This window comes from Lemur catta, chromosome 17 (assembly GCF_020740605.2).
Source record: "Lemur catta isolate mLemCat1 chromosome 17, mLemCat1.pri, whole genome shotgun sequence".
Lineage (NCBI taxonomy): Eukaryota > Metazoa > Chordata > Mammalia > Primates > Lemuridae > Lemur > Lemur catta.
In genome coordinates, this window is record NC_059144.1 from 20,438,655 (window position 1) to 20,458,115 (window position 19,461).

General features: G+C 49.7%; 1 long non-coding RNA gene across 1 annotated transcript; it reads left to right on the forward strand.

The window, feature by feature from the left end:
• Positions 1-14,410: 14,410 nt before the first annotated feature.
• On the forward strand, positions 14,411-15,462 carry LOC123622348. The gene is made up of 2 exons (XR_006729479.1): positions 14,411-14,745; positions 15,287-15,462. It is a non-coding gene; the product is annotated as an uncharacterized LOC123622348 (long non-coding RNA).
• Positions 15,463-19,461: the final 3,999 nt, after the last annotated feature.

Here is a 19,461-nt window from a genome sequence, read left to right on the forward strand (position 1 = left end):
TCTGCCAGTAACGCGACTGTGAATATCCCACTGTGATGGGAACCCTTTTTTCAAGCTCAAAGGGTTGGTAGGCAAGGGGCGGCAGGAGCAGAGCCTGGAGTCAGGGAGCTCAGGTGCCATTTCTGCCCTATTGCTAATAGCCTGGTGACCCCAGGCAGGCTGTTTCCCCTCTCTAGCACTCAGTTTGCCCATCTGTCCAACGGGGCCATGGGTGGATAAGGATCTTTCTCATCTTGGGAACCAGAGAGCCCTGCCTTTGAATCCAGGCTTCCCAGCCTAGTGCCTCTGAGTAGATGGATGCCCCTCAGTTTCCCCATCTGTGCAGCAGATTCATCAAGCCTGCTGGGTCAGGAGAATGTCTCTGCATGCCTGAGTTCCACACCAGGCCTTTCTTCCCCCCAGAGGAGCAGGCATCTTGTGAAGGAGCAAAGCTTCAAACGTCTGCTGGGGTGGAGGAAGGACCAAGCCCGCATCAAAGTCTAGGCACTTTGCAGGTTACAAAGCACTGGTTTATCCATCTGTTTCCTCACCTGATATTCACTACAACCCTGAGGGGCACAGATGTCATACTCTGGGATGTCCCCATCTTACAGATGAGAAGACTGAAGCCTGGAGAGGGGTGGTGACTTTCCCAAAGTCAAACAACCAGGAAGAGGGTCACGAAGGTGAAAGCTCAGACTCTGGACCTGGTTCTGGATCACTGCCAAAGTCAGGAGAGTGGACGAATCTCCACTGTGTGGGCCACTGTGAGGTGGGTCCCCCACACCTTGTGCTTTCTAGCTTCCCAGCCCCCAGTGGAACAGCTGGTTGGGGCCAGGGTGCAGTCTGACCTCACGAAGCCTGTTCTATTCTCCAGGGGTTGTGAACTGGCCTCCAGCCCAGGAAAAATCCATCTGGCCCAAGCCCCACCCTCTCCCAGCTGAAGAATAGCTCTCTGAGGCCAGAGCCAGTGAACCCCTGCAGAGTAGGTGTCTGGCCAGGCAGCGGGACCCCCGGGGTGCCATTCCTCTCTGCCTGGGGTGTGGCGGGGGTCCCTGGGTGAGCCAATGCACTCCTCAGGCCTCACTTTCCCTGTCTGTGAAATGGAAGGATTAGGCCAGACCAGGGAAGGCAAACTGGTGTCGTTTTGCATGTGGAATTCCTGGTCTGCCCTCCCAGTCCTGCCTCCCTCCCTATGCACTGACTGTCCATCCAGACACCCGGGCTGGAAACCTGCAAGTTGTTCCTGAACCTCCCTCTGACCCCTAAATATGCCCCCCGATCTCTCTCTAATCTTCTACTTCTCTACCTTCCCCATCCCCATTCCAGCCTCGCCCTCTCTCCCCAAACAACTATGACAGTATCCTCAGTGATCTTCCTGCAGCCATTTGGGTCCCCTTTATCTGTTCTCCACACAGAAACTAGAGGGGCCTTTGCAAAATGTAAAATAATGTCAGTCCTGCTTAATACTGACCAATAGCATCCCATAGCTCTCCAGATAAAAATACCAACCCTCCCTTTGGTCGACAAAGCCCTGTGTGGTCAGCCTCCGCACTCCACGTTAGCCTCGCCCCAATCTCCATGTTTTCTGAGTTCCAGCAACACTAACTCGCTTTCAGCTGCTCAGCCATTCCGAGCTCTTTCTGAGGTCAAGTTCCTCAGAAGCCGACTTGGCAATGAGGATTCAGATGCAGGTGATTCACTGAAGAGGCAACCACGAGAGAAACCAGGAAAGGGGGCCGGACAGAGAAGAGACGGAAGCTATGGTGCAATTTACCAAGTCTTAGCCCTGCCTGATCCCATGCAGATTTCTGGAGGGTATTTTACACTTCTGAGGCATTTCAGGCTCTCTGCAAAATCATGTGACACAAAGCAGGGTCCCGGGGCCCAACAGCAGTCCTTGGAAGAGAGTTGTATGTATGGGCCCAGAGAATATTATCTACTGTATCAAGAATCTATACAAAGCTTACACAACTAAATAATAATGATCAATTTGAAAATGGACAAAGCATCTGAATAGGCATTTCTCCGAAGATGACAAATAGGTGACCAATGAGCACATGAAAAGATCCTTGAGGTTGTTAGCCATCAGGGAAATGTAAATCAAAACCACAGTGAGATATTACTTGGCATCCGCTAGGGTGGCTATAATCAAAAAACGTATAACAAGTGTCGGTGAGGATGTGGAGAAATCAGAACCCTCATACACTGCTGGTGGCAATGCAAAATTGTGCAGCTGCTTTGGAAAGCGGTTTGGAAGTTTCTCAAAAAGTTAAACATAGAATGACCCAGCAATTCCATTCCTAGTTACATATTCAAAAGATTTGAAAACAGGGACTCCAACAGATACTTGTATGCCCATGCTCATTGCAGCATTATTTACAAGAGATAAAAGGTGGAAATAACCCCTGTTCACTGACAGATGAATGGATAAACAAAATGTACATATATATCACATTTTGTTTTATGTGCATACATATAATAGATATAGGCAAATACACACAATGGAATATTATTCAGCCATATAAAAAGAATGAAGTTCTGATACACACTATAACATGGATGATCCTTGAAAACATTATACTAAGTGAAATAAGCCAGACACAAAAGGACCAATATTGTGTGATTTCATTATATGAAATATCTACAACAGGCAATTCATAGAGACATAAAGTAGATTAGAGGTTACCAGTGGTTTGGTGGAGAAGGGAGTGGGGAGTTATTGCTAAATGGATACAGAGTTTCTGTTTGGAGTGATGAAAAAGCTTTGGAAATAGTGGTGATGGTTGCACATTGCAAATGTAATTAAAAAATTGTGCACTTAAAAACAGTTAAAATGGCAAATGCTAGATACATATATATATTAGCACAATTAAAATAATTTAAGGAAAGAAATACTGATGCATGCAATGACATAGATGACCTTATAAACTTTATGCAAAATGAAAGAAGTCAGTCATAGAGACTGCACATTTTATGATTCCATATTTATGAAATGTCCAAAATATGTAATCTATATATAGTGGCTGCTTAGGGCTGGTGAGTGGGAGAGGTGGGGAGATATGGGGTGATCCCTAAAGGGTACAGGGCTTCTTTTTGAGATAATAAAAATGTTCCATGACTGTAGTTATGATTGCACATATCTATGAGTATATTAAAAACCATTAAATTGTACACTTAAGTGGACGAATTGTGTGTTATGTGAGCTATGTCTCAATAAAGCTGCTTAGCACGCACTGGCACACACGTGCACACACACACACACACACACACACACACACACAAGCCAGAGGACGGATGCACAGAAACAAAAAGTGATCGTAGGGAATCTGGGTATAGCATTGACAGTGTCTGCTAAAGCTCGCTCTTTCTTTTTTTTGTAATAAGAGAAATGTTTATTTACCAATACCATGTGCATGGGGAAAATCACATAATGATAACCTCTACAAGCTCTTTCTTGTCTCAAGGCCTGGAATGTTCTTTCTCCACCTTTTCAACTAGCTAAGTCTTCCTTCTTCTGTTATCAGCAACAGGGCCAGCCTTTGCTGAAGTGGTCAAAGCCTCCTTTTATTAAAAACCAGGTAATTCTCCTTCATAGCATGTATCTCAATTGCCATTTTGCGATATTTTACTTAATGTTCATATCTCCTACTAAACTGTGAGTTTGTGAGAGCAGGAACTGAGGCTGCCTTGGCACAGGGAAGAAACTTAACAAAATTTGTCAGATGAATGAATGGATGAATGGATGAATGCCAACTTTTTTTTGATTAGTAGGGGCTGCCTGGAGCACCTGATTGGCTCAGTAGGAAAGAATTCTATGATTGATTAGGGATGTCTGCCATGGTGCCGGTATGGATATGAGGAAAAGATGTGTCCCAAATTTGCTACCCTTGAACTAGGTAGGGCCATGCCTCAGGGTCCCCCATCAGAGGGCGCTCAGGGCTGCCTAAAAACAGTCTCACCGCTCCCCCAGCTCCCAGGAGAGAAGTGCAGTTGTCATCCCAGCTGGCCTGGATAATCAATCACAGAGCCACGCGGTGCCCGTTAGGATTTCTCACTGAGCCGCATCCAGGTGCGCCAGGCAGGAGCAAGCGGGCTCATTTGCATCTCATCTACATGAAATTTGCATATGCCTCCACAGCCCCACATCTCCTTGCAATTTTCAAGTTAAAATGTCATTACCGCTCCTGCGAAGCCTGTTATTTCTTGATTTCATTCTCCTCGCTCCTCTCCCCGCACTCCCTCCCACACCCTAGACGTGAAAGCCTGGGTGGGAAAAGGAAACAGGGGTTTGCGCTCTGGTTCCGCCTCGGGTTGATTCCCTGTGACCTTCGTCGCTGGGCCGCGTCTGCGACACGAGGCTCAGGGCAGGGATGTGGCTGCTGCAGCCGCCCTGGGAGCAGCCACGGGAAGGCTGACACAAGCTACTCAGTGTCCTCCACACAAAGCGCCCGACGCCCCGCCTCTGAGCCTGTGCCCACGTTGTGCCCCCCTCCTGGAAAAGCCTTCTCCCTTTTCTGCGTGTCAAACTATTCCCCGTCTACAGCAAACGGCCAACGACCAGTGCCCTGGCTGTGCGGCGCCACCAGCGCCTTGGTCCTAGGCTCATTGGATGAAGAGATAGACATGTGCCTTGAGCCAACCAGTGAGATGCTTTTTTCCCAGGATTTGGGTTTGGGAACCAGAGAGGCTCCGTGGTTTCTGAACTGAGCATGTATTGATATAAACTCAAGTGCGGACGGCCACCGTGTCCAGCCAGGTCTGTAGAAAACAGAAAAGGAGTCCTCACTGAGGAAGAACGAAAGCTGACAGGCTCAGAGCCACACTCAGGAAGCCCAGAGAGTGCGACATCCCTGGCTCTGGGCCCGGTCCCCACCTGCCACGCCCAGGCCAGGCGGCCCTGCTGGCCTGGGCGCCACAGTTCACCGCCCCGCCGGCGCCCAGGCCTCCTCTGCCATCCTCCTTCCGCACAAGCTCTAGGGCTTCCGTTCCCTGCAACCTGACGAGATATTTGACATCTAAAAGACAGCATGGAAGTTGTCACGAAGATGAAAAGCAGAGATCTAGTGAACTTTTGTTTTATAACTGTAGTTACATCAAGAAAAGGGGGCATGATAAGCTCTTTAGAAACAGGAGCTTCCTATGACCTTCATCTTCCAAAGAGACTTGACTATGACCTGCTCAGAGGTCACCTTCTGCAGGAAGCCCACCTGATGCCCCAACCTGAGTCAGAAAGGCCCCCTCCAGCTTTAAACCCCACTACAGCGCCCCCCCACATCCCCATGTGTTTTTCCTGCCCAGCTCTCGCCCCCTTAGCCTGGCCTTCGCTCCCCCAGCTTTGTGCAAAACCCCTCGGACAGGGCCCTGTCCCAGGTCTCCAGGCCTGCCCTTCTCAGCATCTGGCACAGCTAATTAATAGCATTACACTGATACAAAATAATAATGGCCTCTTGTTTACTGAGCATTTATTTTGTGCCGGCATCGTCTCATTTTGTCCTCCCAGCAGTTCTATGGGGTAAGTTGGATTCATGGATGAGGAAACTGAGGGTTTAGCTAACAAGCCTGACTTCACACAGGTCGTAAGTGGCAGGAGCAGGAGGCAAAGCCAGGCAGCCCATTTCGGAGTACGTCCTATAAACCTCCACACGTAGACTCGAAATGCCCTAGGGGTGCCCCATGACTTGAGGAGTTCTCAAAAATATACCTGCCCCTCGTTGGCCGTAACCCGTGGCTGATTCCCAAGTGTCTGACATTGGTGCTTCCGATATTTCAAGTTAAGCAATGATTGTTCATTAGGGTGACCAGGCATTCCTGTTTTCCCTGGACCGTCCTGGGTAATGCCTACTATACCTGCATAATTATTAATAGCTCTCTCTCCAAAATTTTCTGGTTTGACCAATAAATTACATGGTCACCCTACCCATCTGGTGAGTTTCATCAAGAACAATGTCTCCTCAGGCATTGGGGGCGGGGTAGGCCTGGTGCCCTCCTCGCTGTTGAGCAACACAGCTGGGGCCGGGAAGCTGAGGCCAGGCAGCCTCAGGGCCACTGGGATGTGGGGATGAGTCACAGGACTGTCTGATCAGCTGAAGTCTGCAGGGAGAGAGCTAGTCTCTCGTCCCTGCTCCTCTGTCCTTCCCACACATTCGGCTCGCCCTGGGGAAGGAGCCGTGGGCAGGATGTCAGCCAGGGCCGGCTGCAGCTTCTGTCCCCCACCCTCAACTCCTCCAGAAGGGGGTGGGCCGCTTTTCTCTCTGGGCCTCAATTTGCCCTCCTGTTAAAATGGAGACAACTGGGCTGGGCATGGTGGCTCACACCTGCAATCCAGCACTTTGGGAGGCCACGGCGGGAGGATCACTTGAGCCCAGCAGTTGAGGTTACCATGAACTATGATTGTGCCACTGCACTCCAGCCTGGACAACACATCAAGATCCTGTCTCTAAAAAACAATGGGGACAATTATCAATGCTGCATGCAGCTGGGGCTCCTGGGGGTTCTAGTTGCCAATGGCTTGGTTCAGGAAGCTCCAAAGCACCTGAGCAAAGGCTGGGACTACACCAGCGTGCCAGCACTCTCAGGGAGGGCCACTTCTCTCCCGCAAAACGCGTCCCAGCTCCACCCTTTATTGCTGTGTAAGTTACATTTCCTCCGCTGGAGATGAGGGTGACAGGAGACTGTTGTGGGGCTGGGTAAGGTGGTGCATGCAATGCTCAGCACGTGGAGTGCCAGGAATGGGGGGGTGACATCACTGTTTTTAATTATTAATAATGATAATTATCATTATTATTAATTAGACCCATTTACAAGGGGTTCTGAACCCCCAGGGCCCTCTGTTGGCCCACCTCAGTGGAAGGAGGCAGGGCCCCAGGTTCCAGTCCCAACTCAGCTACTGGGTGACCGTGAGACTCCAGACAAGTCCCTCCCATCTCGGAGCCCCAGGGGACCTCCTCCCACTGGAGGAGAGAATCAGGGGGCGGAGGAGGTGGAATTCTGGACCGAGATGGATCCGAGAGCCGTTGTTCATCTAACTGGGGGGTGGTCAGGCTCTCAAGTCTCCCCCCAGAGCCTCGGCCGCCCTGATCGCAGTGATGCCTTCCACCCTGCAATCTGCTGGCAGCCGCATGACCCTGCCGTGCCCCGGCCTCTCGTGGGGGGACTGGGGGGGCTCTTTCAACCAGCTGCTCTCTGAAGGTCTCTGCTCCGTGGCCCCAGGCCAGGACCCAGCTCCACCCTCCAGCCCTCAACACACTATCCCATCCTCTGGCTTGGGGAGGCGTTTCCCAGCTGCTTTTGTCTCAACATTTCCCCATCTGTTTGGCCAACTATCGTGCCAATGCTGGGGTCACCAGGGCTGATGTGTGGGTGGGGGCTGTTTGCTTTTGTTTCCTTCGTTGTATGTAATAAAAAGGCTTAACTCTGACTGCTAATATGGTCCCACCGCAGGACGGGCTCAGGATTACTCTGGAAGGAGACCCGGGATTAAACATGGGCTGACTTTGACCAGAAAAGGCTCGTCTGGCTCTGCAGGGAGGAATGAGCAGCTGGGTCTCCCAGTGGCAGGGCTGAAGCTTGCCTTGAGCCAGTGAAGGAAGCTTCCGGGCCCAGACCCCACTCGCGGGCCTGAAATATGGGGCAGATTGTATTTTCTGAAGATGGCCACAGCATCGCCTACCCACATAATTTTCTTGCAATGTGACCTTGACTCTCTCTGTCGAGCAGTGGGGTTCTACGTTCCCTCCCCTTTGTGACTGCTTTGAAGATAGAGTGCAACAGAAGTGGCATCATGTGGCTTCCAAGGACATAAAAATGCATTGCCATTTTGCTCTCTTGGAAGCCAGCCACCACACCGTAGGGAAGCCCAAACTAGTCCACACAGACAGACCACTCGGAGGGGCCACGTGGAGGGATTCTGGCGACAGCCCAGCTGAGCTCCCAGCTGACAGGCAGCACGGACGATTCCAGCCTCTAGCCATTGAGTCATCCTTCAAGCGTTCCCAGCTGATGTCATGTATCAGGACAAACTGTCTCTACTTGTACTATGTCTGAATTCCGGCCCCACAGGGCCCACGGAATCGTGATGCAGTGAAAGTACCAGAACAGCGCACCTCGCTGGGGGCTGCCCCACCCGACATCCTGAGCCCTCTCCCACCATTGGCAGTTACACCCCACTCTCGTCACTGGACCTCACCCAGAACATTCCGTCATTGTTCAGGTGAAGAAGCAGGTTCAGAGGGACGAGGGACTTGCAGCCTTCCGTGGCTAACTGCTCTGCTGCAGGGAAAGCTCTGATTAAATCGGATCCCTCGGCACAATCGGCAACCCCTGTGGATTGGCCCACTGCCTGCTTTCATAAATAAAGTTTTATTGTAACACAGCTGCACCTATTCACTTGTATATATATGTTGTCCAGGGCTGCTTTCAAACTACAAGGGCACCACTGAGTCTCGCCCACAAAGCCTACTGTCTGGCCCTTTGTAGAAAAGGTTTGCAGATAACCCCTGCCTTAAAGGCCTAAGGAAGCTGCAGCCCCTCCTAGAAGCCCAAACCTCCCCAAGGGACAAGTTGAAAAAATGTTGGCAAAAAGCTCTAAGAAGACCTGGGTTCTAATCTCCTCCCTACTCCAGGCCTCAGTTTTCTCTTCTGCAAAACAGGGCAATAACTGACTGTTCCCACTTCTGACAGGTGCTGGGCGGAATGAGGCCGTACAGCAGGTAAGGCCCTCTGTGCCCAGGCGCCAGCGCACCGAGGGCCCTCTTGTGAGCTCCTGCCCGCCCGCCCCCTTCCCTTCCACTCCGAGAAGTTTCTGGCATTCAGGGAGGGGCAGGAATGCAGCTGGAGTCCCCAGGGAAATTAGCTTCTTGGCCCCGGTGGCTTCACCTCATTTATGATGTTAATTGAATGGATTTGCATAATGTGCTCATTGAGGTGTTATTTTACTTGCACGTTTAAATCATTTAATCATCTGTGTTTTTCCTTCTCTTAATCCTGATGATGCCAAGGTGGGGAGAGGGTGGTGAAGGAAAGCAAGGAAACTGTGAGTCTCCAGGTCTGTCTCATTCTCTCTGTTCTGTCTATCCATCCATCAATTTCTCCCTCCCTCCCTGCCTCTCTCTCTCTCTCTCTCTCTCTCACACACACACACACACACACACACACACACACACACGTCCAAACACACTGGCAAATGCACTCAGGTGTGCAACCTCATTGTCCAACACATTCCCCGTCTCCATCACTGGACAGCAGCCGCACTGACTTTCTGGCCATTCCTCCCACATCAAGCACATTCCTGCCCCAGGACCTTTGTACTCACGTTCCCTCTGCTTGGTACACCCTTTCCCCAGATAGCCACGTGGTTTCCTTTCTCACTTCCTCGAGGTCTTTACTCTTGAGAGAGGACTTCCTTGACCTCCCTGTCTTATGTAGCAGCTTCTATCCCTCGGTAGTTTTCTGCAAAGTACTTGTCACCATCCAACATTATATTAACGTACATGTTTATCTGCCTGCTGTTGGACTCCCTTAGCAGAATGTAAGCTCTAGACGGGCAGGGTTTCCTTTTTGGTTTTTGTTCTTTTGTTTGGTTTTTTTTACTGCGCTCTTCCCTGGTGCCTAGACCATTGCCTGGCACACAGTAGGTACTCAGTAAGTATTTGTCAAGTGAACGAACCGGCATGGAAGGCTGTCATGGAAGGGTACGAGGTGACACTGCAAGGTTACAGGCCGCCCGAGGATGCATAGCAGGGCGCTGTCAGCGCAGAGTCCACACTCTTGCTGTGGCGGAGGCCAGGCTTTCTCCAGAAATGGAGCTGTTTCTGAACAGCCGCAAAGCACTGACCCACGTCAGCGTCCCCTGAGGGCTGGTATTTCCCAAGCAGCCTTCTGGGGAACTGGGCAGCGGTTTTGCAATCCACGCATCATACGTGGGGCCCTCGGGGACCAGGCCGATAAGCCCAAGAGGTCACAGCCTGACCACAGAGGGCACAGAGAGGAAGCCTCTGGGGTCACAGGGACAAAGGTCATGAGAGTCCTGAGATGGCTGCCCTCACTTCTCGGTGGCTATTTGGAGCCAGAGTCAGAGCTGAAAGGCCGAGCTTCCTCTACACCTTTGCATAGATTGGGAGACTGAGGCTCAGCAAAGGGAGTCGGCTTGTTCAAGTCTCCTGAACAGGACTCGTCGCCCCCAGGGGCTCCCGGGGCTGAGAGGCCCCCAGCAGGGAGGTGCTGGGCAGCTGGCTGTCCCCACTGCCTCTCCTCCTCTAGATCTCAGCTTAGACGTCACCTCCTCAGGGAAGCCCTCCCTGATGCCCTCAATTTAGGTCCAGTTCCTCTGTTCTCAGAGAACCACCCTCTTTCCCTTCAGAGCCCACATCTCCTGGCAGTGACAACCTGGCATATGTCTCCCAGACAGCCCCTAAGCTCCACAAGAGAGGGACCAGGCCAGGCTGTTCCTGAGCCCAGCTCACACGGGTGCATTGTAGTCTCGGTGACTATTCGTTGAATGAACGTGCACAGTGTGTGCAAAAGCGCGGAGGTGGAACGGTGCAGAAGCATTTTGCAGAGGTGACCACAGGGACTGGGTCACTGTCCTGTTCCCAGCACACCAGCTCCTGACGTGTGCTCATTTCCAGCAGGCTGCACCTGTGCCTCTGTCGTGGGCTGTCCCCAGCTGCTGAAGTCCCTTTGCCTATGCACAGGGGAGCTGGAAGTGCCTGGGAAGTGACACCCCTCTCTCTCCCTTGGGGCTGCAGCCCGTGCCGGCTGGGCCGTGGTGGAAGTTCAGTGAGGGATAAGCGTTCATCGCCATTGTCATCATCTTCTAACCCTACACCTCCTGGATTCCTCCACGTGTTCAGCCTCAGATGAGAGGTACAAGTTCCGAAAAGCAGCCACGCTGGCCCTGAGCTGTGGATGTGTCAGGAGCTTGGGTCTGTTCCAGATAGTTCCAAAGAAACCGCCTGGCCTCTCTGCTGACTGTCTTTGGCCCAGTCCCTGCATCCCCCCAGCCTCCTCCTGACCCTGTCAGAGCGGAAACCCGAGCATCAGGCCTGGGGGCAGCCGGCAGCAGATCCCCATGGGTTGGCCCAGGCTTTGCCTTTCCAGAAGCCTCCTTCAGGGGTACTGGGGTCCCCGCAGCTCCTTAAAGAAGCTGCACTCTTGCTCCTCGGGGCCTTGGCGCCTGCTCTTTCCACTTGCCTGCCTGGCTAACTCCTACACAGCCTTCAAAGTGTAGCTCCAACATCACCTCCTCCTGGAAGCCTTCCCTGGCCATGCTCTTCCCCAGGCTGGGTTCGGCTCCCTCTCCGGTACCCACATCTCCCGCTCTTGACCCAACACAGAGCTGGTCACATTTGTGCATGTTCCTAATCGCCTCTTGACTTGTATGTCTCCAGAACTGGGACCGGTTTGTGCATAGCTGAATCCCAACCGCCCAGCATAGGGCCCGGAACACAGCAGGTGGTTACAGAGATGTCTGACGAATGGGTGGAGGGATGGATGGATGGATGAATGAGTGAAGACACCAAGCCACCTCCACACTTCCCATCTAAGTCTGTAGCTCAAACGTCTGGGGTGATGGGTCTGCCTGCTCCTTGTGGGTTTGTCTTTTTATTTCTGCCTTGTCTTTTGTTCTCCCTTTTCTAAGGAGATGGTTTCAGTCCTGAGGGGCCCTGTCCTAACCTTCTTGTTACCGGGAGAGCGTGGGCATCTGGCCAGGGCTGGGGAGCTGCTGACATGCTCCCCTTTGGGGGAGTCCCCGGCACACCCTGTACCTCCCAGCCTCTGCCCACCTTCTCTTTGAGCCCTGCAGTGCTGTCGAGGGCTAGTCCCGGGCCCACTGCTTTACTCGCTGACTGACCTTGGGTAACTCACTTCCCTGCTGGGTGCCTCAGTTTCCCCAGTTGTTAAATGGACAGCTTAGATGTCCTTGCTGGCATTCTGGCGCTCCTCTCCCTATGTCTTGACTCTGGGGACAATAAAGGGCCAAAAGATGTTTACAGGGAGAGAAGAGGGATCTCTTTTCAGGAGGGAAGGCTGGAGCTCAGGGGAGGGCTGGGGGCCTCACACTCTCGGGGCTAAATGTCCTGACAAGCCCAGACGTGGCTTTGCCGCTGAGGCCCCCAGGAGGGCTGGGCAGGCTGAGCTGGCAGAGGGAGGAGGCTTGTTTTTCAGGCCTGGCCTTCCCTGGGGCCTACCCCTCCTTGGCCTGCAGGGCTTGGCCCAGCCTTGTACAGTCAAGCCTTAGCTGGGGGCGGGAGGTACCAGGGACGACCCCAGCCCGGCCCCAAGCTACTTCTCCGACGCCAATCTGCCCCACTGTGGCCTTCCCTGCTTTTTGGCCTGGACATATCTTCCCTGGAGGCTACCCCCAGAGGCCTGGCTCTCCTGGACCGGGGACACACAGTGGCCAGAGCCACGGGGCTGCCTGTACCATAGGAATTGACCAGAGCCAGATTTCTGGACAACAGAGCATGGTGGTTAAGGGCCTAACAGTTGCTTTTTTGAATCTCGGCTCTGCCTTTTGACCTTTCTGGGCCTCAGTTTACTCATCTATAAAATGGACTAATAATGGCATCTATGTCTTAAGGTTGCTGAGAGGATGGGTAAGCAGTTGTTCATTTGTAACAGTATTTGGCACACATTAAAGGCTCTATAAAGTTTACACTTAGGTCCACAGACCTGTGGAGGCTGGAAGTCTAGACCTTTCTTTGACGGTCTAATTCACGGGAGCCTGAGTAAAACCAAGCAGATATGCAGCAGGACAGACAGAGGGAGTGTCCGGGGAGGGAGGAGGAGAGAGGGAGGCTCCCAGGCAAAGCAGAGCATAGGGCAGGGTGCACGGGGGTTTTCTTTGCCGGGGAGGATGGACAGCTTTCAGTTAAAAGCCCCTGAGAGCGTGTGCATTGGGGGGCGTGATGGGGGAGGGGGATGCCTTGAACGGGGATTGAGAAGAGCCTGGGTCCCAGGCTGCTCCTTCTTGAAGGCCGGACTCAGAACCACCTGGCCTCCAGGAGTAGCTTCCAGCACAATCAGCGGTTGGGGCGGGCCCGTCAGGCTCTGAGCCAGTGGCAGGAAGACACGGCTCTGAACTTCACTCTATCGTTTCCCTTTCAGCCCAGGCAAGGACCTCCTGCCCATTTTACAGATGAAGACACAGGCTCAGAGACTGACTTACTAATAATTCCTCCCCTGTCCGTGGCAGGGGTGGGTCCCAGAGCCCTTCTGCCTGCATAATAATCCACTTAATGACAGTAAACCCCTGTCTGTTCTCGCATCACACAAAATTAACTGGGTGGATTTTTATGCACCAGGGAGGGTCAATTTGGGATGATCTGATTTTCAACACAGGCTACCTCCAGTATTCAAAACTCGCTTTGGGGTTTCCAGGTTGACCCAGAGCATCTGAGAGGAAGAGTAACTCCCCACCGAGGCCCGAGCAGAGGAGACAGGGGACCAGGCGAGTGTATTCACAAGCTGAGCAGAGAGTGGCCCAGGGGTGGGTGCTCTGAATACTGCCATCTCGGCCCACCAAGCTGCCGTTGCTCAGAAAGTCAAGGCCACGCTGTGGAAACCACGTGCCGAGGCAGCAGGGCTTATTTACTTAATGAGATTCGACTTGCCATTCCCGCTTGCGCGTTTGCGGCAACTCAAATGTCACACGTTGTGAACTCAGCTACTGCTTTCACTGTAGCCTTCCCATTCCGGACGATGGCAGCCCCCTCCTGCTCGGGTCAGAACCCTTGGAATCATCTTTGACACCTCTCTCTCATGCACACACGCAATCTGTTAGTAAACTCTGTTGGCTCTGCTTGCAAGAGACACCCAGAATCCGACCCTGTCTCCCCGCCTCGCCCACCTCCACTATCAGCGCTCACTTGATCATGGCAGTAGCTCCTGCCGGGTCCATGGGCTCCAATCCTCCCCCCAGGGCAATCTGTTCCCCACACAGCATCTGGAACATCCTGCTAAAACCTGAAGCATATTGATTCTTTCCTCTGCTCAAACTCCTTCAATGGCTCCCATCTCACTCAGAGCAAAACACAACATTATTGGAATGTTCTAGAAGGCCTAAACAATCTAGTCCTCTTTGCTGGCTCCTTATAATATCTCTGGGAAGTAAGCAACGGAGGAGGGACTGTTTCCACTTTACAGACACGAAGACTGAGGCCCAGAGGATAGAGATAGTGTTTCTGGGTCTGGAGCACAGGTCTGGGGGCTCTGTCCGCCACTCTGTCCCAGACGCCTGAGTGGGCAGAGGCTGGTGTCTCACCCCCACCCTCTCTGCAGAGCGGCGGCTCCCTGCCCATTCTCTGGAGTCAGGCCAGATGCGGAAATAGGCTGTGGATACTGTGTGCCTGGCTGGGCAGGGCCTGGGATTCCACCCCTTTTTAGGCCAGATTAGAGCAGTGCATGGTCCACTCTGGACTGCTGAGTCGCCACGAAAGGAATTTAAATCCCCCGGGATACGGAACGGGTCAGCCTCAGGGCAGCCTGCCGCGCACTGGCTCTGATGCTGCCACGCCGAGTGAGCCTAGGCAAGTCACTTCTCTGTTTCGAGCTGCACCCTTTCCTCCCCCCTGGAGTTCTAACATTTAAGCACTGGAAGAACAAGGTGAAACATGGGTTGCATTCTATGAGGTCAACAAACAACTAGAAGCCAGAAGATGTCAAATATCAGCTCACGGTCATTGGCCTTTGGAAAGGTCGAGGGTGGAATGTCGCGGGGCTCTGTCCCCAGCCCCATCCTGTTCAACAAGTCTGTGGATCACTGTAAGTTGGAAAGGTGGCCCATTGCAGCGTGGCTGGGGCGGGGGGGGGGGGTGCTGTGCAATAAGACCAGCAGGACCAATGGGCTAAATATAAGATGATAAAATATAAGGAGCAGCTGTCAACCCCTGAACTTGAACTCAGGTGCTAACATCGGAGTGTGGGATGAGGAGGACAGGACGGAGATGGAGTGGGTTTAAACCTCTAAGGGGCATCTTCAAAAATCATAGGGTCATTTTTGGCTGTCACAACAACTGGGAGCTCTAGTGACATTTAGAGGGCAGAGACTGGGGATGCCGGGCACCCCATAAGGCATGAACAGTCCCACACAACAGAAGCTTGCCCCACAGCTTTCGCCAGATGAACACCCACAGCAAATGTAAACAGGTTGGGCTTTAGTATGATACGTCGCAATACTGAAAGGTTTTTGTAAGAAGTTACGTGAAAAACTCAGTAACTTACAAAAAGGTTGTTAATGACGGGGAAGCAGAAATGGAATAATGACAGTGACTCAATTATTGAATAATTTTCTCGTTCTGCACAGACTGTCCAGTCAACGTATTGGACCCTCGCCAGCTACATGTTAGAGGAAAGAGTTCCGGGGCACGCACGAAGTTTCTGCGAAAACAGTGAAACCAACTGCAAATCTTTAATGGAAGAGATGTATGCCTCTTTTTTAACAGCTTAGAGCCAAATATTAATAAATTAGTAGCCATGCAAGATATCTCACTGAATTTCTTTAAGGATGATCATTTTGAATCTATCAAATATGTTGTGAAAAATCCATGTTGAAATGACTTATTTGGGGCTTACCTGTTGTTTTTCAGCTTACTCAAAGATTGTCCCCATAGGTGCCCCACGTAGCTTCTCCATAGCATTGGATGGACCTGCTTTCGTGATTGGCCTGAGGAGGGATCTGGAGGCAGAATGCGCCCCTCGGCTGGCAGGGGCTGGGGGGCCGGGGTTTCAAGGAAGATCCGCTTTCTGGGTGACCACACAAATGCCCTGCCTGTGTCGGAAAGTGGGGTTCTTTGTCACTGCGCTCTGAGGCTCACTTTCCTTATTCTGTCCACTTGACAGGCTGCAATGTGTCTTGGCATAGTCTCCCGACTTCAATTAAGGTTATTTCTTTCTCTTATCACATACAAATAAGCTGAGTCTGTTATGCCTTGCCCTAACAGCAGGTTTTATTTTAATTCTCACCTGCACCTCCTGCCCTTTCATTTTCCTGAGTTTCTTGTGTGTAATGGCATCTGATTTGTTTACATCTCTGGAATCCAAACTCACTCATTATGGGTAGATATGGCTCTGATGTCTTCATTATGCCTTCTAGGGTAGCTGTGCCCAAGAACAGATTGAAATACACATTATTTTATTATAAATTACTTTGCTTTTATACCTCCTTTATATTACAGAATGGGCATTGAATTGCGGGGGGTGTGTGTGTGTGTGCACGCGTATTATCCATACCTCTCATTTCAGAAAATTAAAATGAAAGAAAGCATAAAATATTTGATACAAAAAAAGGAGCTTGGACAATCACACTTGTAGGTTTAAACCCAACTAGAATGCATTCATACGTTCATCAAAACTGCAGTCCCCAACCTCTGGGCTGTGCACTGTTTTTGGTCCATGGCTTGTTAGGAACCAGGCTGCACAGCAGCAGGTGAGCGGCCGGTGAGCGAGAGAAGCTTCATCTGTATTTACAGCCGCTCCCCGTCACTTGCATCACCCTCTGAGCTCCGCCTCCTGGCATTAGATTCTCACAGGAGCGAGAACCCTACTGTAAACTGCACGTGCGAGGGATCTAGGTTGAGTGTTCCTTATGAGAATCTACGGCCTGATGATCTGAGGCGGAGCTGAGGCAGTGATGCTAGCGCTGGGGAGCGGCTGCAAATACAGATTATCATTAGCAGAGAGGTTTGACTGCACAGAGACCATAATAAATCAATTGCTTGCAGAGTCATATCACAACCCTATCAGTGAGTGGCAAGTGACAATGTCTTAATAATAATAATAGAAATAAAGTGCATAATAAATGTAATGCACTTGAATCACCCTAAAACCATCCCCCCTGCCCCCTGCCTCAGTCCATGCAAAAATTGTCTTCCATGAAACTAGTCCCTAAAAGGTTGGGGACCACTGCATTAAAAGTTACGTGGGAGAATATTTGCAACACCACCATTTGTAATCATTCCCAGCTGGAAACAAGGAAAATATCCATCAAAGCTGAATGGACACATAAACCGAGGCGAGTCACACATTGGAACACTCCACAACAAGAAGGAAGAGCTAGTTACAACTATGCACAACAATGCAGATGAATCTCACATGAACATGCAGTTGAGTGAAAGAAGCCAGACACAAAGATTATATCCTGAATTATGCCATTTCTAGAAAGTTCTAAAAAACCAGCACAATACAGATATGCTATTTAGTAGGCAGGATAGTGGTTACCTTTAGGGAAGTTGTTGGTTGAGTAGAAGCATAAGGGGAACTTCTGGGCTGAGGGTTTTGTCCTGTTTCTGGATCTGACATGTTCAGTTTATGAAAATGCATCAAGCTGTTGTCTCTCTCTGTCTCTCTCCCTCTCTCTGTCTCTCTGTCTCTCGCCCCCACCACCTCTCTTCCTTATCTCTCACTGCCGAACAGTCATCACCTGGAGAGTTTTGGTCATTTATGGAGGCTGCACAGTCATAGTGACCCAGCTTGTCATTGGAATGATGTGGCCAGGGGAGTAGCCAAGGGAGAAAGATTGGATGTCAAAGGGCCATGATTCACACAACAAAACAAAAGCTTTAAAAAATGGGCAAGCCCTCAACCTGACAAAGGGCATCTATGAAAAACCCACAGCTAACATCATACTTGGCAGAAGAATAGGTATTTTCCTCTCAAAGATCAGGAACATGGCAATGATGTCCATTCTTGCCATTTCTATTCAACATCGTGCTGGAGATTGTAACCAGAGCAATTAGTTAAGAAAATAAAATAAAAGGCATCCGTATTGGAAAGAAGTAAAACTATCTCTCTTTGCAGATGACATAAACTTATATAGAGAAAATGCTAAAGAATCAACTAGAAAATTACTAGAACTAATAAGTTCAGTAAGGTTGCAGAAACTGTATATGAGATTAATATATGAAAATCAACTGTATTTCTATACACTGGCAATGAACAATCTCAAATAAAATTAAGAAAACAATTAAATTTATAATGGCATTGACAAGAATAAAATACTTAGGAATAAGCTTAACAAAAGATGTGCAAGAGTTATATATTAAAAATTACAAAACATTGTTGAAAGAAATGAAAGAGCTAAATAAATGAAGAGACATTCCATGTTCTTGGATCAAAAGACTTAATATTGGCTGGGCGCAGTGGCTCACGCTTGTAATCCTAGCACTCTGGGAGGCCGAGGCGGGAGGATTGCTCGAGGTCAGGAGTTTGAGACCAGCCTGAGCAAGAGCAAGACCCTGTCTCTACTAAAAAATAGAAAGAAATTAACTAGACAGCTAAAAATATATAGAAAAAATTAGCTGGGCATGGTGGCGCATGCCTGTAGTCCCAGCTACTCGGGAGGCTGAGGCAGTAGGATTGCTTGAGCCCAGGAATTTGAGGTTGCTGTGAGCTAGGCTGACTCCACGACACTCTAGCCCAGGCAACAGAGTGAGGCTCTGTCTCAAAAAAAAAAAAAAAAAAAAAAAAAGACTTAACATTGTTAAGATGGCAACACTCTTCCAATTCATCTAAAAATTCAATGCCATCTCTTTCAGAATGCCAGCTATATTTTTATTTCTTATTTTTATTGTTTGCAGAAGTTGACAAAAGGATTCTAAAATTCATATGGAATTGCAAAAAACCCCAAATAGTGAAAACAATCATAAAAGGAGCAACAAATTTGGAAGATTTGCACATCTCAATTTAAAACCTCACTACAAAGCTAAAGTGATCAAGACAGTGTGGTACTGACCTAAGGTTGAACATAACGTTTCACTATGGTCAATTGACTTTCAACAAGGGTGTCAAGACCATTCATTCCACTGAGGAAAGAGTAGTCTTGTAACTAATGGTGCTAGGACAACTAGATATCCACATCCACACTACACACAAAAATCAACTCCAAATGGATCATAGACCTGAATGTAAGAGTTAAAACTCTAAAACTATTAGAAGAAAACACAGGAGTAAACCTTTGTGACCTTGGGTTAACCAAAGTCTTCTTAGATATAACACTAGAAAAGCACAAACAGCAAAAGAAAAAATAGCTTGGATTTCATCACAGTTAAAAACTTTTGTACTGCAAACAATATCATCAAGAAAGCGAAAAGACAACCCACAGAATAGGAGAAATATTTAAAAATCATATATCTTATTAAGGGATTTGTATCCAGAACATACAAGGAATGCTTTCAACTCATATAAATAATAAAAACTCAAATAAGTCAACCTAAAAATGGCCAAAGGATTTGCATAGAGATTTCCCTGAAGAAGATGTGCAAATGGACAATAAGCTCAGGAAAAGATGTTCAGCATCATGACTCATTAGGGAAATGTAAATCTAACCCACAAGATACAACTTTGTACTTACTAGAATGGCTGTAACAAAAAAGAGAGACAATGTTGAGTGCTGGAGAGGATGTAGAAAAATTGGAAATTCACACGTTTCTAGTGGGAATGTAAAATAGTGTAATGACTTTGGAAAATAATTTGTCAGTCCTT